The 14949-nt window shown below is 39.0% G+C and overlaps 1 pseudogene; it reads left to right on the top strand.

The window, feature by feature from the left end:
- The first annotated feature begins 209 nt into the window (after positions 1-209).
- The window catches only part of LOC133540638 (KN motif and ankyrin repeat domain-containing protein 3-like), a 72867-nt pseudogene continuing 58127 nt past the window's right edge, over positions 210-14949 (top strand).

Below are 14949 nucleotides of genomic sequence, written 5' to 3'. Positions count from 1 at the left end.
ACACAGAAATTTTTGATATATATATACATAGATTTATTTATTAAACGTAAATTGAGTTTCTGGCAATTTATTTAAGTGTGTATCAAACTGGTAGCCCTTCGCATTAATCAGTACCCAAGAAGTACATCTTGGTTTCAAAAAGGTTGGTGACCCCTGCTCTATAATAAACAAGCACTTCCTTAGTTTAATTTTGAAAATACAAACCGGAAACGTCTCTTGCATATACGGCGATTGACGCTGAAGTTGAACTTTAAAGGGGGAGTTTTCCCTCTCGCCCTCCCAAACTTTTCATGCTAGCTTGCTGTGGGCAGAAGGCATGAACAGTCGCAGTGTGACGGCCCCCACGCGAGTCAGAAGGTAGGAAAGAGCTTTCAGGATCGATTAACACACATCATTGATTGATTGCCTGTCTTCTTTACGCTCCTAATGTGCGTCAATTAAGACCTTTACACCTAATTAGTGTGCGAGCACTGGAACAAAGTGTTGGGAGCCACTTCAACAGATGATGATGATGTTTTATTGTTGTATTGGATGTGTTGCCGCCTTATGACAACATTACGCCTGGTTTTGAATTATTTTTTCACCTTTTATATCATTCACCTTGAGCCATGTATTGTTGGTATTTAATGTTTATTTTCCCATGATTATACGCAGCTATGATGGTGTGTTTATTGCTAACATGTTTTGTTTCCACTTCCCACGTCCCACTTGCAAAGTGCATATTTGTGGTGAAAACGTCCTGAAATTGCTGTATTTGCATTGTTTCTTTTTTATGATTTTTACCAACATTTACTTATTTTTTGTGTCAGTTTTAAAACAAGTTGGGGTGTAACAGCTTTAAAGGCCTACTGAAATGAGATTTTCTTATTTAAAGGGGATAGCAGGTCCATTCTATGTGTCATACTTGATCATTTTGCGACATTGCCATATTTTTGCAGAAAGGATTTTGTAGAGAACATCGACGATAAAGTTCGCAACTTTTGGTTGCTAATAAAAAAGCCTTGCCTGTACCGGAAGTAGTAGACAATGTGCCAGTGATGTCACGGGTTGTGAAGCTCCTCACATCCTCACATTGTTTACAATCAAGGCCACCGGCAGCGAGAGCGATTCGGACCGAGAAAGCGATGATTTCCCCATTAATTTGAGCGAGGATGAAAGATTTGTGGATGAGGAAAGTTAGAGTGAAGCACTAGAAAAAAAAAGGCCATTGCAGAGGGAGCGATTCAGATGTTATTAGACACATTTACTAGGATAATTCGGCAAAATCCCTTATCTGCCTATTGTGTTGCTAGTGTTTTAGTGAAATTATATGGTACCTGAAAGTCAGAGGGCTGTGGCCACAGGTGTGTTGACCGCCAGTGTCTCTGAGGGAAGTCACGCAGTTGCAGCAGGACGCAAGCTCCACTGATGTCTCTGGTAAAAGCCGACTTATTACTACAATTTTCGCACCGAAAACTGCCTGTTGACATGTGGTCGGGATCCATGTTCGCTTGACCGCTCTGATCCATAGTAAAGCTTGTGTGTGTGTGTGTGTGTGTGTGTGTGTGTGTGTGTGTGTGTGTGTGTGACAGACAATAATTGGTACTTCAACTATATAACTTTAATGAGGAATTTGTTTGCTTAGTTTGTGCAAATACCTTAACATACTTGTCACATTAATATATTTTTAAGCAATTTTGTGGTAGTACAAGTGAACATGCTCCTAAACGGTTATACCATCTGCCATTGAAAGACATTACTGCTCACACCGGGTAATGGAAAGTGTGAGGCAGGCTTGGAATCGCACAATATCATCATTAATTCTGGTTTCTAAGTGTGTTTACACAGGTATGGGAAGAGGGTGTGGTCCAAAAGAAACTACAATTCAGTCTGTGTCTGTTTTGGTGACCTCAGGGTTGTGTGTTGAATTTAGTGTATCAGCGCATCGGTACAAACACAGCAGGCTTCGTCATTCTCCTGTGAAGTAGAAGTTTGAGGCTGTACTAGCAGAATGGAGAACTGTTCTCTTGTGTACCGCGTGATGATGTCAAAGACGCAGAATAACTGATAGCCTTAGGCCGATGCCCATGAAACGTCTGGTGGGTCTTGACTTTTATGGAATGGTGCCTGTTTTGTTTTAATTACAGTTGGTTGTCGCGGTAACGTGCAAGACAAGGGTATCATGTCAGGCAAGTTTGTTAGCATAAAAATTGAAAATAGTATTAACTTCTTCTGGAGTCTACAATACATTATATTTCATTTGTTCTCATGCAAAAAATACATATTTTTAAGGTGTGATGACTTCAATTTTGTGGTGACTCTGTGCCATTATCAATTCAATACAAAGTAGTTGGATGAGCAGTATTGGTCATAGAAATGCTGATAATGACACTTGAAATGTTCAAGACCTTATGGTAGGTGGCCTTATGGTTAGAGTGTCCGCCCTGTGATCGGTAGGTCGTGAGTTCAAACCCCGCCGAGTCATACCAAAGACCATAAAAATGGGACCCATTATCTCCCTGCTTGCCAGTTAGCATTAAGGGTTGGAATTGGGTGTTAACTCACCAAAATGAGTCCTGAGCGTGTCCACCGGTGCAGCTCACTGCTACTCTCAGCTCCCAAGGGGTGGAACAAGGGGATGATAGGGTAATTTCACCCCACCTGGTGTGTGTGTGTGTGACTATCAGTGGTACTTTTACTTTATTAAAGGTTTTAATCACAATTCTCTGGCTTGTGTTTAGCGTTTAGCATATCCTCCTACGGTGTTTAGTGTACCATGTTTAGCTATTCCTCTTTCCCCAGTGAAGTTTGCAGTTTCACTCGAGGGACATTAGTCGCTCGCAAAAAGTGCTACAGTGCATCGAGGATGTGTTCGTTCGATTTGTCGCTCTTAAACTTGCTGGACAAAGCTTGAATGTGCATCAGTGTGCATTATCACGATATAGTGATAGTATTAAAAAACCCCTTGGTCGGCCAGATTGTGTATATCGTCTAGATCGCTCAAACCTAATCAGAGCCAGGTGTTTCCTGATGAAGTGATGTTTGTACTGTTCTGTCACTGTGCTACTGTCAGCACATCTGGTATCATCTACTAACATCCTATAATATGTTCAGTAAAGTTAGCATCACAGGCTAAGCTATCATGGATTGAAATTGTGATCAGTTCAGCTGCCTAATAACATTGCCAATCAGGTTGAAAATGACTTGAGCACTCTGCCGGAGTCATCAAAGTTAATACGTCTGGACACTTGCAGACGCCTCCAGAAGTACGTTTGATGTTTTTAACAACACTTTGCTTTTCCTTCGGGCCTCTTTGTGGAACTGTACTCTGAGCGTGGACTTACTGCAGCCGCAAATAGATTCTCTGTAAGTTTAGTCGGAGGTGTCAGGAGGCACAGAGTTACATTCATGGTGCTTTTCCCCTCGTGTTGTGAAGTTGACCTGCAGAGCGTTCATTCAATCAAACGCAATTGAATTTAGCTCTTTTGGTCATGCAAAGTCCTTGATAAAATGCGTGCCACTGGTTTTCCATTTTTAGCTGTATTATAAGATAATTTGATCAGCCGCTCAGCGTTGCTATCACATGAGGGCAGAAAGACTGGCCTCAACAGGATTGGAGTTGGTTGGCATTCTTGGGAAAGTCAAACTTTAAAACCAATCTTCTCACAAAGCATTCGGTTGTTTTAAATACCTTGCGAAAATACAAGATTTGATCCCAACTCCTGATTAATTCCTTGATTACAAAGGGTGTCTGGGTACTTTTGCAATTTAGAGGAGGAAGGTCAAACTTAGTCAACAGGCCCTTTTTCATCAAAATTTCAGGAAGTTCCTGTGGAACTGTGTGTGTGTTTTGTGTTCGCGCCACATTTCACAGTTCAGGCTGAGGACGTATGGATGAGTGGTGCAGTATATTTCTAAAGTGATACCTTGCCATCAAACGAACAATAATAGGTCTTATTTATTTGTCAATTTTCTTTCACAAATGTGCAAGTAAATAAAATAAAAGAATCGAATTTTATATAAAGTCAGGATTTTTTTCGATTCAACGCGATTCTCGTTTCAAAAACTATATTTTTCCGATTCAAAACGATTCTGTATTCATTCAATACATAGGATTTCAGCAGGATCTACCCCAGTCTGCTGACATGCTAGCACAGTAGTAGATTAAAAAAAAAAAGCTTTTATACTTGTAAAGGACAATGTTTTATCAACTGATTGCAATAATGTAAATTTGTTTTAACTATTAAACGAACCAAAAATACGACTTATTTTATCTTTGTGAAAACATTGGACAGTGTGTTGTGAAGCTTATGAGATGCGATGCAAGTGTAATCCACTGTGACACTATTCTTTTTTTTTTTTTTTTTTTTTTTTTTATAGATGTCTAATGATAATGTCAATGAGGGATTTTTAATCACTGCTATGCTAAAATTATAACTTATATTGATACTGTTGTTGATAATATTCTTTTTTGTTTCAGTACTTTTGGTTTGTTCTGTGTCGTGTTTGTGTCTCCTTTCAATTTCTCTGTTTATTGCAGTTCTGAGTGTTGCTGGGTCAGGTTTGGTTTTGGAATTGGATTGCGTTGTTATGGTGTTGCTGTGTATTGTTTTTTTGGATTGATAAAAAAAAGAAAAACATTAAAAAAAAAAAAAGAGAGAATCGATTCTGAATCGCACAACGTGAGAATCGCGATTCGTATTCGAATCGATTTTTCCCCACACCACTAATATACAGTATTATTCACTGTCACAAGCGGGCATAGCTGCGAAGTGGCCCCTTAAGAGACCCTTTTCCATCACAGGAACTTTTACAGGAACATTCTGACTTATCCCATTCCCACCAAAAACTACCCGGGTATCTAAAGTTCCACAAGATCTATTTTAGTTTAGAGTGCAAAGATGGTACTTTGGAAAGTTCCTGCAGGAACTTTAGAGGGGCGGGTTGAACACAGGTTGAGCGTTCCTAAAACTTTGAATTCCAAAATTTAATTTTTTTATTTATTTTTTGAGATTTCTCCAATTTTTTTAGTCACTCCTTCTTTAATAAAAAGGATTGGCAACAAATCTAGCATCTGTCTTTGGTGTTATTGGAGACTGTACTTGTGTTTAGGGGACTGTCTGTCGCGCCATATCGGTGACGAAAAGCGAGCCTGACGTCACATTTGCATCGCGTTGCTAGGAGCCTATCCCTCTGAATTGTGAAAATCGCTGTCTGTAGGTAGATCTAGAATATATTAAAGTACATCCACAGCGCGGACATGCTTTGATTGATTGATTGAAACTTTTATTAGTAGATTGCACAGTACAGTACATATTCCGTACAATTGACCACTAAATAGTAACACCCGAATACGTTTTTCAACTTGTTCAAGTCGAGGTCCACGTAAATCAATTCATGCTGCCTCCGCTCCAGACAACCCCGTGTGTGTAGGTTATGTCATCACAAAATCGATTTCGGGAGCACTGTTCCGGTGATTAACAGCGGATTCCAGCTAAATTTTTGTTAATCAACAGTGCGCAAATAATAAAGTATATATGGTCATTCAGACTGTAACTACCTGCTATTGTTAATGTGTATGTTATGATGGTAATTTTTCCCATGGTCTGTGAACACACCGTGTCGGCGGAGAATGACGAAGTGTTGTGTGTCTATGAGTGAAGCACGGAGGAAATATTTGTTGACAATTACGCCTGTTAGCATGAAATTGGCAATAAAAGCTAAAAAGAGTGTCAGACTTTTTCTTCTGGATGCAACAATACATTATATTATTTTATTCTGTAAGGCGTGGCGGCTCATAAGAAGCCCGTACATTAAGGAGAAACCCTAAACGTAGTCAAACCGGCTGTATAGCGTAGTGCCTTTTTATTTTGAGGCGGGAAAAAATTGACATTGGTTTGAGAACGTGTATTGACATATTTTGATGTGGGATCGACTGTTTGCACAAAAAAAAAAGTATCCTTTGGACACCGTGCCAACTGTCTTTCATTTCTTTTGAGCTTTTATGTCATCTTACAATTTAAATGTTATGTTATCACTGCACCTTAACTGTAATCTGAATACGGAAGTAAAGCACCACCCACTTCTGAAGGACACACGCAGCAGGCATTTGCTGCTGGGATGTCGCCTCTTCTCACGGTGAAAAATAGTATTTTCTTGTTGGAAGAACTTGCCACGGCATTAAATCTGATCTTTCCATAAGGTAGACTTTTCTTAGTCTACTTCTGCTCGCATGTAGCTTATCAGTAGCAAGTGAATTGCAGCCAAGTTCCCCCGCTACTGAGTGTCAAAAAAGACGTGTTTGTGTTAATCGGCCGTTAAAAAACAAAACAAAAAAAAAAAAATCAGCAGAATTTTACTGTAGAATTTACAGTGTTTTATTTTTACAGCATAATACTGTAAGTGGTAAGACAATACCACTTTTTTTGGGTACAATTCTGGCCATTGAGCTGCAATTTTTTTTTACTGTGAAACGTTCAATTGTTGTTTTTAACAATGTATTACTGTTAATTGTAACTTATCACAGTTTTTTTTTAACATTAAAATTATCTTAAACGAGCTGCAAATTATTTTTACAGTAAAAGCTACGATTGTAGTTTTTAACAATGTATTACTATTAATTGAAAATTGGTACCTTTTGTTTTTTTTAAGGGACAATTCTCTCCACTGAGCTGCAAAACTGTTTTACTGTAAAAAATATAGCAATTTTTACAATAGCCTGCTTTGAAATCATAAGTCAAGCAGATATTTAAGTATTTATTTTTATTCAAACAAAAATTGGAGATAAAAAGCTAAAGCACTTTATTATTACCACACATTGTTACCAGGTTTTCCTTGGCCATATAAAGTTTTGTAGTGGGCCAGATCTGGCCCCCAGGCCTTGAGTTTGACATCAGTCATATGGAGTATCTGTAAATATGTTCATATTGACGCTCCTTCACGCCAAAAAAAAGTCAGTGGTCCAATAGGCTTTTTCACACACAGATATGAGCAAACAGTCGTATCTCCACATCTGGTATCAAGCCGCCTTTGTCTATTTGACGCAGAACCTAGAAAAGGCTGATTATTGTTATTGCCCGCTGGGTTGCTTTTACACGACGACACTGCATTCTGCAATTAATTAAAGAAGACGATCATCAGCGTCATACAAAAACACACACACATACAAATGATAAATGGGTTGTACTTGTATAGCGCTTTTCTACCTTCAAAGTACTCAAAGCGCTTTGACACTACTTCCACATTTACCCATTCACACACACATTCACACACTGATGGAGTGAGCTGCCATGCAAGGCGCCAACCAGCATCCATCAGGAGCAAGGGTGAAGTGTCTTGCTCAGGACACAACGGACGTGACTAAGTTTGTACTAGGTGGGATTTGAACCAGGGACCCTCGGGTTGCGCACGGCCATTCTCCCACTGCGCCACGCCGTCCCTATCACTTCCAACACAAGAAGTGAGTGTTAGGTTGGTTTGTATAAAGAAATCAGAAAAAACAATTGTGATTTGTATTCACACTAAAGTGCAAATCTAATTAAATAATTAGGCAGACTTGTGATTTTAGTTGACAAACTGCGTCTACAATTTTTACAAAACTTAGCTGTTTGCATGACAACGAGGACCAGAAGGCTGTTTTAATGTCGCTGCATTTGACTCCCTGTCTGTTTCAGGTTTGATTTTAAAGTTCTAGTACTCGTTTTTAAATGAATTAATGGTCTTGTGCCTTCTTATCCATCTGACCTGCTTTTACTCTATCAAACCTCGTGGATCCTGAGGTCCTCTGGCACTGGCCTTTTATCTTTACCCAATGCCAGAGAAAATACGATGACGCGGCATTTAACCACTTTTGCCCCCACCTGTGGAACAGCTTGCCAGAGAGCCTCATGACTGTAGAGTTTTGAAATTCAAAAAAGAAGCTAAAGGCACACCAATAATCAACCTTTGCTTGATCATGTTAATCTCTTCGATTTTTATAATTTTCCATCCATCCATCCATATTCTTCCACTTATCTGAGGTCTGGTCGCGGGGGCAGCAGCCTAAGCAGGGAAGCCCAGACTTCCCTCTCCCCAGCCACTTCGTCCAGCTCTTCCCGGGGGATCCCGAGGCGTTCCCAGGCCAACCGGGAGACATATTCTTCCCAACGTGTCCTGGGTCCTCCCCGTGGCCTCCTACCAGTTGGACGTGCCCGAAACACCTCCCGAGATAGGCGTTCGGGTGGCATCCTGAATGGGAACATAGATCGACCGGTAAATTGAGAGCTTTGCCTTCCGGCTCAGCTCCTTCTTCACCACAACGGATCGATACAGCGTCCGCATTACTGAAGACACTGCACCGATCCCCCTGTCGAGCTCACGATCCACTCTTCCCTCATTCGTGAACAAGACTCCGAGGTACTTGAACTCCTCCACTTGGAGAAGGGTCTTCTCCCCAACACGGGTAGGATTTAAACTCATATTCCTGCATATTTCTATGGATTTTTTCTGCAATTTCTTTGTAAAAAAAAATAAATCAATCAAATCACATCAAAATATTAAGGAAGGCTTAAGAAAATAGGCCTAACAACGCCAATGCTACCCAGTGTAACTCAAAATGGTGTAAGTATGTTTGGTGGTGATCGAAGAGGCGGTAAGCGCAATTGGTGGCCATGGTGCCGTCAGTCTAACTCAGGGCAGCTGTAGCTCGAAATGTAGCTTACCACCACCATGTGTGAATGTGGAGTGAATGAAGGATGGGTTCTCATTCCTCAATCTAAAGTGCTTTGAGTGTATTAAAAAGCCTTGCATAAATCCAGTCCATTATTATCATACCAATCTGTAATCCAAAGCAACAGTTTCCCCACATGTGCGGCCCTATCCCAAGGTTCTTTTTAATTTTTCCCACTTTTGGCCTTTTGGAGATTTTCCTTGCCTGAATGTGGGTTGAGATCAGGGGATGTATTTGTGGTCATCTGAGCAGCTCTTCAGGGAACTTGTGATTAAGGGCTATAAAAAGAAACATTGATTTTGATTGATTTCTGATATTTTGTGGTTGTGTGAGGACAGGTCTTGCAAATGGTCTTTTGTTTTTGTCAGAGCGTTCCAGTCGGGCGGGTTTTCGCAGGACCCTTTCCGTGGTTGTTGTTGTTGCGCTGAGAAGCCATGGATGTATAGATATTGCTGATAACAAAGCCTGAATGTCATTAAAACAATTAGCTTTATCTTTTGTAAGTCCCCCTTTGACTCCCGTCCTTACACGCTGGATCATTTCATTAAAAAAACGCAGTAGTGATATTTTGACTTGAAAATGAATGTTTAAAAACGCGGATTTCTGCGTTTTCGCTGACATTATACATGTCTGGAATTTGGTTAGTACCTAATAAAAGTACCGAATTCTGTACTCATTGGAGAGGTCCAATAATGGCTTTTTTGCCGATATTCCGATATTGTCCATTTCTTAATTACCGATTCCGATATCAACTGATACCGATATATACAGTCGTGGAATTAACACATTATTATGCCTTATTGTGTTGTAATGCCCCGCTGGATGCATTAAACAATGTAACAAAGTTTTCCAAAATAAATCAACTCAAGTTATGGAAAAAAATGCCAACATGGCACTGCCATATTTATTATTGAAGTCACAAAGTGCATTATTTTTTTTAACATGCCTCAAAACCGCAGCTTAGAATTTGGGACATGCTCTCCCTGTGAGAGCATGAGGAGGTTGAGGTGGGTGGGTTTGGGGGTGGGACTAGCAGGGGGTGTATATTGTAGTGTCCCAGAAGAGGTAGTGCTGCAAGGGGTTCTGTTGTGTTTATGTTGTGTTAGGGTGCAGATGTTCTCCCGAAATGTGTTTGTCATTCTTGTTTGGTGTGGGTTTGCAGTGTGGCGCATATTTGTGACAGTGTTAAAGTTGTTTATATGACCACTCTCAGTGTGACCTGTATGGCTGTTGACCAATTATGCCTTGCATTCACTTGTGTATGTGATAAGCCGTAGATATTACGTGATTGGACCGGGACGCAAAGGCAGTGCCTTTTAAGGTTTATTGGCGCTCCGTACTTCCCCCTACGTCCGTGTACCACTCCGTACAGCGGCGTTTTAAAAAGTCATAAATTTTACTTTTTGAAACCGATCCTGATAATCTCCGATATTACATTTTAAAGCGTTTATCAGCCAATGATATCGGCAGTCCGATATTATCGGACGTCTCTAGTACTCATCCCTACTTATTAGCAGTAATGTGGGAACTTTGGGTGTTGTGAAAACTAGTTCTATTCAGTCGTAACCACAACAGAGTCTTCTTTGGTCATTTGCCCTGAGGAAGAAATACAACATGCATTCATGTTGTTCCAAGATCATATGAATAGACTTTTGTCAACGAGTTCAAAGAAAGCCCTAAAATATGTATTTTGTTTTTACTAAGTGTCCAACATCTTGTCCTCCTCCTCCTCATTGGACTGGACGTGCTTCAGCTGGACTCTGTGGATCACGTCACTCGAACGGTACCAAGAGTAGGTCATGTTGTTGTCAGGATGTATTTTGAGGTTCCACCATTGCAAGTATTTACAGCCGTCTGGCACTTAAGTATATTGGAAGTGTATTAAAATAACCTGCAGCGCTCCTGTTCATGGGAATGTAGGCGCGCGCTACCTGATACACGAGGCTGACTGATGTGTTTGTATGATTATTTGGACACACTTCAGGTGTGGGATTGAAGCATTATGGCTGTGATTATTTTCGGAGTTGATCTTTGTCTTCTGTATGGTAACATGTCAGTTACATCAGTGGTCCCCAACCGCATTTGCTTCCCGGCCCGCACAGAGACATTAAATAATTTTATAACCGACTGCATTTTCTCCTCCTTTACTTTGGCCAGCCCCACAAGACACAATAATAACCTTGTTCATAGATGTATAATAAAACTCCTGGTCGGGAGTCGTCATTAGCGATATTTGTTACATGGGACAATGCTGATTAATAAACATCTACAATGTAAAGGTGCCAAATCATAGCCGAAAGCTAGGTTCCATCTACAGTCCCCGGCAGGTTGATGACCTAAGATCAGGGGAGATCAGAAACAAAGTGACCATAGTAGTTCAAGTGCATAAGGCAGATGGAGAAGAGTTAAATTGTTGCATATTATAAGTGTGCTGCAGGAAGAAAATACACATCTCCTTTGGCCTAGTAAGTTAAAGTGCTGCTATTGTTGCACACAGTCCTATTACACAAGTTATAATAACAGAATAAATGAACAAATTAAAAAAAAAGTTTGACAAAAATAGAATATCTTTGAATTTCAGTAAAACTAAAATAAAGCTATTTGGTAACAGTGGAAGAGAAAGTCGAACACAAATACAAATAGATGGAATAGAAATTGAAAGAGAAAATGAAACCACATTTTTAGGTATGAATTGAACTGGAAATCTCATGTAAAAAATATATAACATAAAGTAGCAAGAAACACATCAATAATGAATCAAGCAAAATATGTTCTTGACCAAAAATCAATTCATATTCTCTACTGCTCGCTAATGTTACCATATCTGAGTTATTGTGTAGAAATATGGGGAAATGACTACAAAAGTACACTTCATTCATTAACAGTGTTACAAAAAAGATCAGTCAGAATAATACATAATGTTGGCTATAGAGAACCTACAAACCCTTTTATTTATTGAATCAAACATACTGAAATTCCACGACATAGTAAGTTTGCAAACAGCTAAAATTATACACAAAGCAAACTATAATCTGCTACCCAAGAATATACAACAATTGTTCTCAAAAAAAGAGGAGAAATATAATTGAAAACATTTGTATGCACGTACAACACTTAATACCTTCAGTATATCAGTATGTGGAATTAAATTATGGAATGGGTTAAGCAAAGCAATCAAACAATGTTCTAATATGATCCAATTCAACAAACTCTTCAAACTTATAGTGTTTTCAATGTACAAAGAAGAAGAACCATGATATACATTCTGGATTTATTTCATCCATCCATTCGTTCATTTTCAAAATAATCTTACTCATCTTACCATATGAAATGTAACTTACTTCACTGAGTATTTATTTATTTATTTATTTTTTTGTCATTACTTTTGGAGTATATTGTGAACAAATGGAGAAAAGGAAGTGAACAAAAGTTTTAGCTACTGTTATGTAAAAGAAAAGGGATAGGATAAAAAAGCTCTACTTCTTCCTACTCCTCTTCGAACATGTTGAAAAGAGAAGCTGGAAATTGTATTGTATCATGTTGTATGCATGCATGTTCGAAATAAACTCAAACTCAACTCAACTCAAACTCAAGTAGTTTGCAATAACGGATGTATTTAGTCATGCAAAGTTGGACCAACAAAAGCTGACAGTGTATCTATGTATGAAATATTGCACAAAACATGAATACATAACTTTTAGAATCGAAATAGAAATCCCATAGAAATCTATTGGAACTAATGGCAAGCATTTTTATCTTTATTATATATCCATGCTCTTGTCCTTGAATGGGATGTATGACTTATAACCCATCAGATACTAAAGCCCAAAACATGCTTACTACTAGCAAAAATTAGTAAAAACGAAACTATGGATAGCTTTTTTGCATTGGGGCGGTATAACTCAGTTGGTAGAGTGGCCTTGCCAGCAACTTGAGGGTTCCAGGTTCGATCCCCGCTTCCGCCATCCTAGTCACTGCCGTTGTGTCCTTGGTCAAGACACTTAACCCACATGCTCCCAGTGTCACCTACACTGGTTTAAATGTAACTTAGATATTGCTTTGAGTCACTAGAGAAAAGCGCTATATAAATATATTTCACTTCACTTCAATAAGGGAAAACTGCAAAAAAAAAAGATTGGCGACCCCTGAATTACATGATGTTAGAAGCAGTGATTTGGTCATGGGGAAAAGACAATATTGTCCGTGTTTGTTTTGTGTGTCCTCAAAACAGACATTCTGTCTGCTGCCTTGTCCACTACTGCTAAAAATACTCAGGAATGAGGCATTCATCTACCACCAGACAGTGTACTGTACTTTTTTTAAGCTTTCACACCACATTTGGTTCAACCAAACTGCTGTGCTGACAACACCAAAAAATAGATTCCAACCAAAATGCTTCCTTGTTGGTAAAACAAAAACATGACAGATTTGAACTATTTTGGCATCAAACAAAAAAGGTTGCATTCATGTGCTGATGTATTTCTGTTGTGTAGACATCATTTTCTCATAGTTAAAGCTGATCCAATTAATCTGATTTTTGCGCCACTAATTGTGGTTTACATCAGTAAATATAGTCTAAACGTGTTTATTTAAATCAGGGGTGTCAAACATACGGCCCTAGGGCTGGATCAGGCCTGCGAACAGGTTTTATCCGGCCCGCGGAATGAGTTTGCTAAGTATAAAAATGAGCAGAAATGTTTTAATTAAAGAAACTGCTGTTCTAAATGTGTCCACTAGATGTCGCAATAGCAATTATTTGTATCTTTGTAGATTATGCTACATATGTAAAAAAAACAAAAAACATATATATATATATATATATAATATAGTAAGTAAACAAATATTAAATACATCAATAATCATTATCTAAAAAAAAATCATATTGGTGCTTTGTTTGATTTCCTTGGTTAATCCATTCCAAAATTTAATTCCACATACTGATATGCTAAACGTTTTAAGTGTTGTACGAGCATACAAATGTTTCAAATTAGATTTTCCTCTAAGGTTATATTTTTCCTCTTTTGTTGAGAAGAATTCTTGTACATTCTTGGGTAGCAGGTTATGGTTTGCTTTGTACATCATTTTAACTGTTTGCAAATGCACCGAGTCGTTGAATTAAATAGTTGTGACTCAATAAATAAAGGGTTTGTATGTCCTCTATAGCCAACATTATGTATTATCCTAATGGATCATTTTTGTAACACCGTTTGTGAATGAAGCACACATTTGTGGTTCTCCCTGTATTTCGACACAATTATTCTCCTTGATTTTTTTCTGCACAGTGAAAAACAAAACAATAACACAAGATCACTGTAATCATTAATAGAAGTAAACATTTTCAAATAACATGCACATGTACACAAAAACATTATCGGTACATTGATACACACGTTTACAATTCTTCATTAATCTGGCAACACATATATACAATATAATTAGGTAAATTTCTTGCGGTCTGAAAAAGTAAATTAAAAGATGTCAGGCTTTACTTTCAAACGTTGAAAAAATATCTCTGGGCACCAAGCTGTGGCCGGATATATGGCTCTCCCTTGGGGTAAAGAGAGGGGCAGAGCACCGAGGTCTTGTATTTTTACCACAAATGTATATCACCACTGACATCCCAGCTTGACATGTCTGCTTTTAACTGTTTTAAATGAATAAATAAAGCTATACTTGCATTTTAAAGTCTCTCTTTCCACTCCCCTCATAGTACCGCACTGTTGAAAATAATTTTCAGAGTTGAGAGCGCAAAGGATCTCAGGATACGAAAGGACGCAAAGTGTACACAAATGTAACCTTGCTACTAAAGGGAGAAAAGGACATGTTTGTTGGCCGGATTCGAAGGACACTTGGAACTTTTTTGAAGTGGGACCTCCTTCGTGCACCGCGGTGGCGTCAGCAGTTGCTGAATTGAGACACAGCTACTGTCTTATCTAACTTTATTGAAACATTTCCAACTACATTAAAAGTAAAGTTAAAGTACAAATGATACACACACACACACACACATGCTAGGTGTGGTGAAATTAATCCCTGCATTTGACCCATCACCCTTTTTCATCCCCTGGGAGGTGAGAGGAGCAGTGAGCAGCAGCGGTGGCCGCGCTCGGGAATAATTTTGGTAATTTAACCCCCAATTCCAACCCTTTATGCTGAGTGCCAAGCATGGAGGCAATGGGTCCCATTTTTATCGTCTTTGGTATGACTTGGCCAGGGTTTGAACTCACGACCTACCGATCTCAGGACGGACACTCTAACCACTA

The sequence above is a fragment of the Nerophis ophidion genome, linkage group LG22 (assembly GCF_033978795.1).
Source record: "Nerophis ophidion isolate RoL-2023_Sa linkage group LG22, RoL_Noph_v1.0, whole genome shotgun sequence".
Classification (NCBI taxonomy): domain Eukaryota; kingdom Metazoa; phylum Chordata; class Actinopteri; order Syngnathiformes; family Syngnathidae; genus Nerophis; species Nerophis ophidion.
This window is presented reverse-complemented; position numbering and strand designations above follow the sequence as displayed.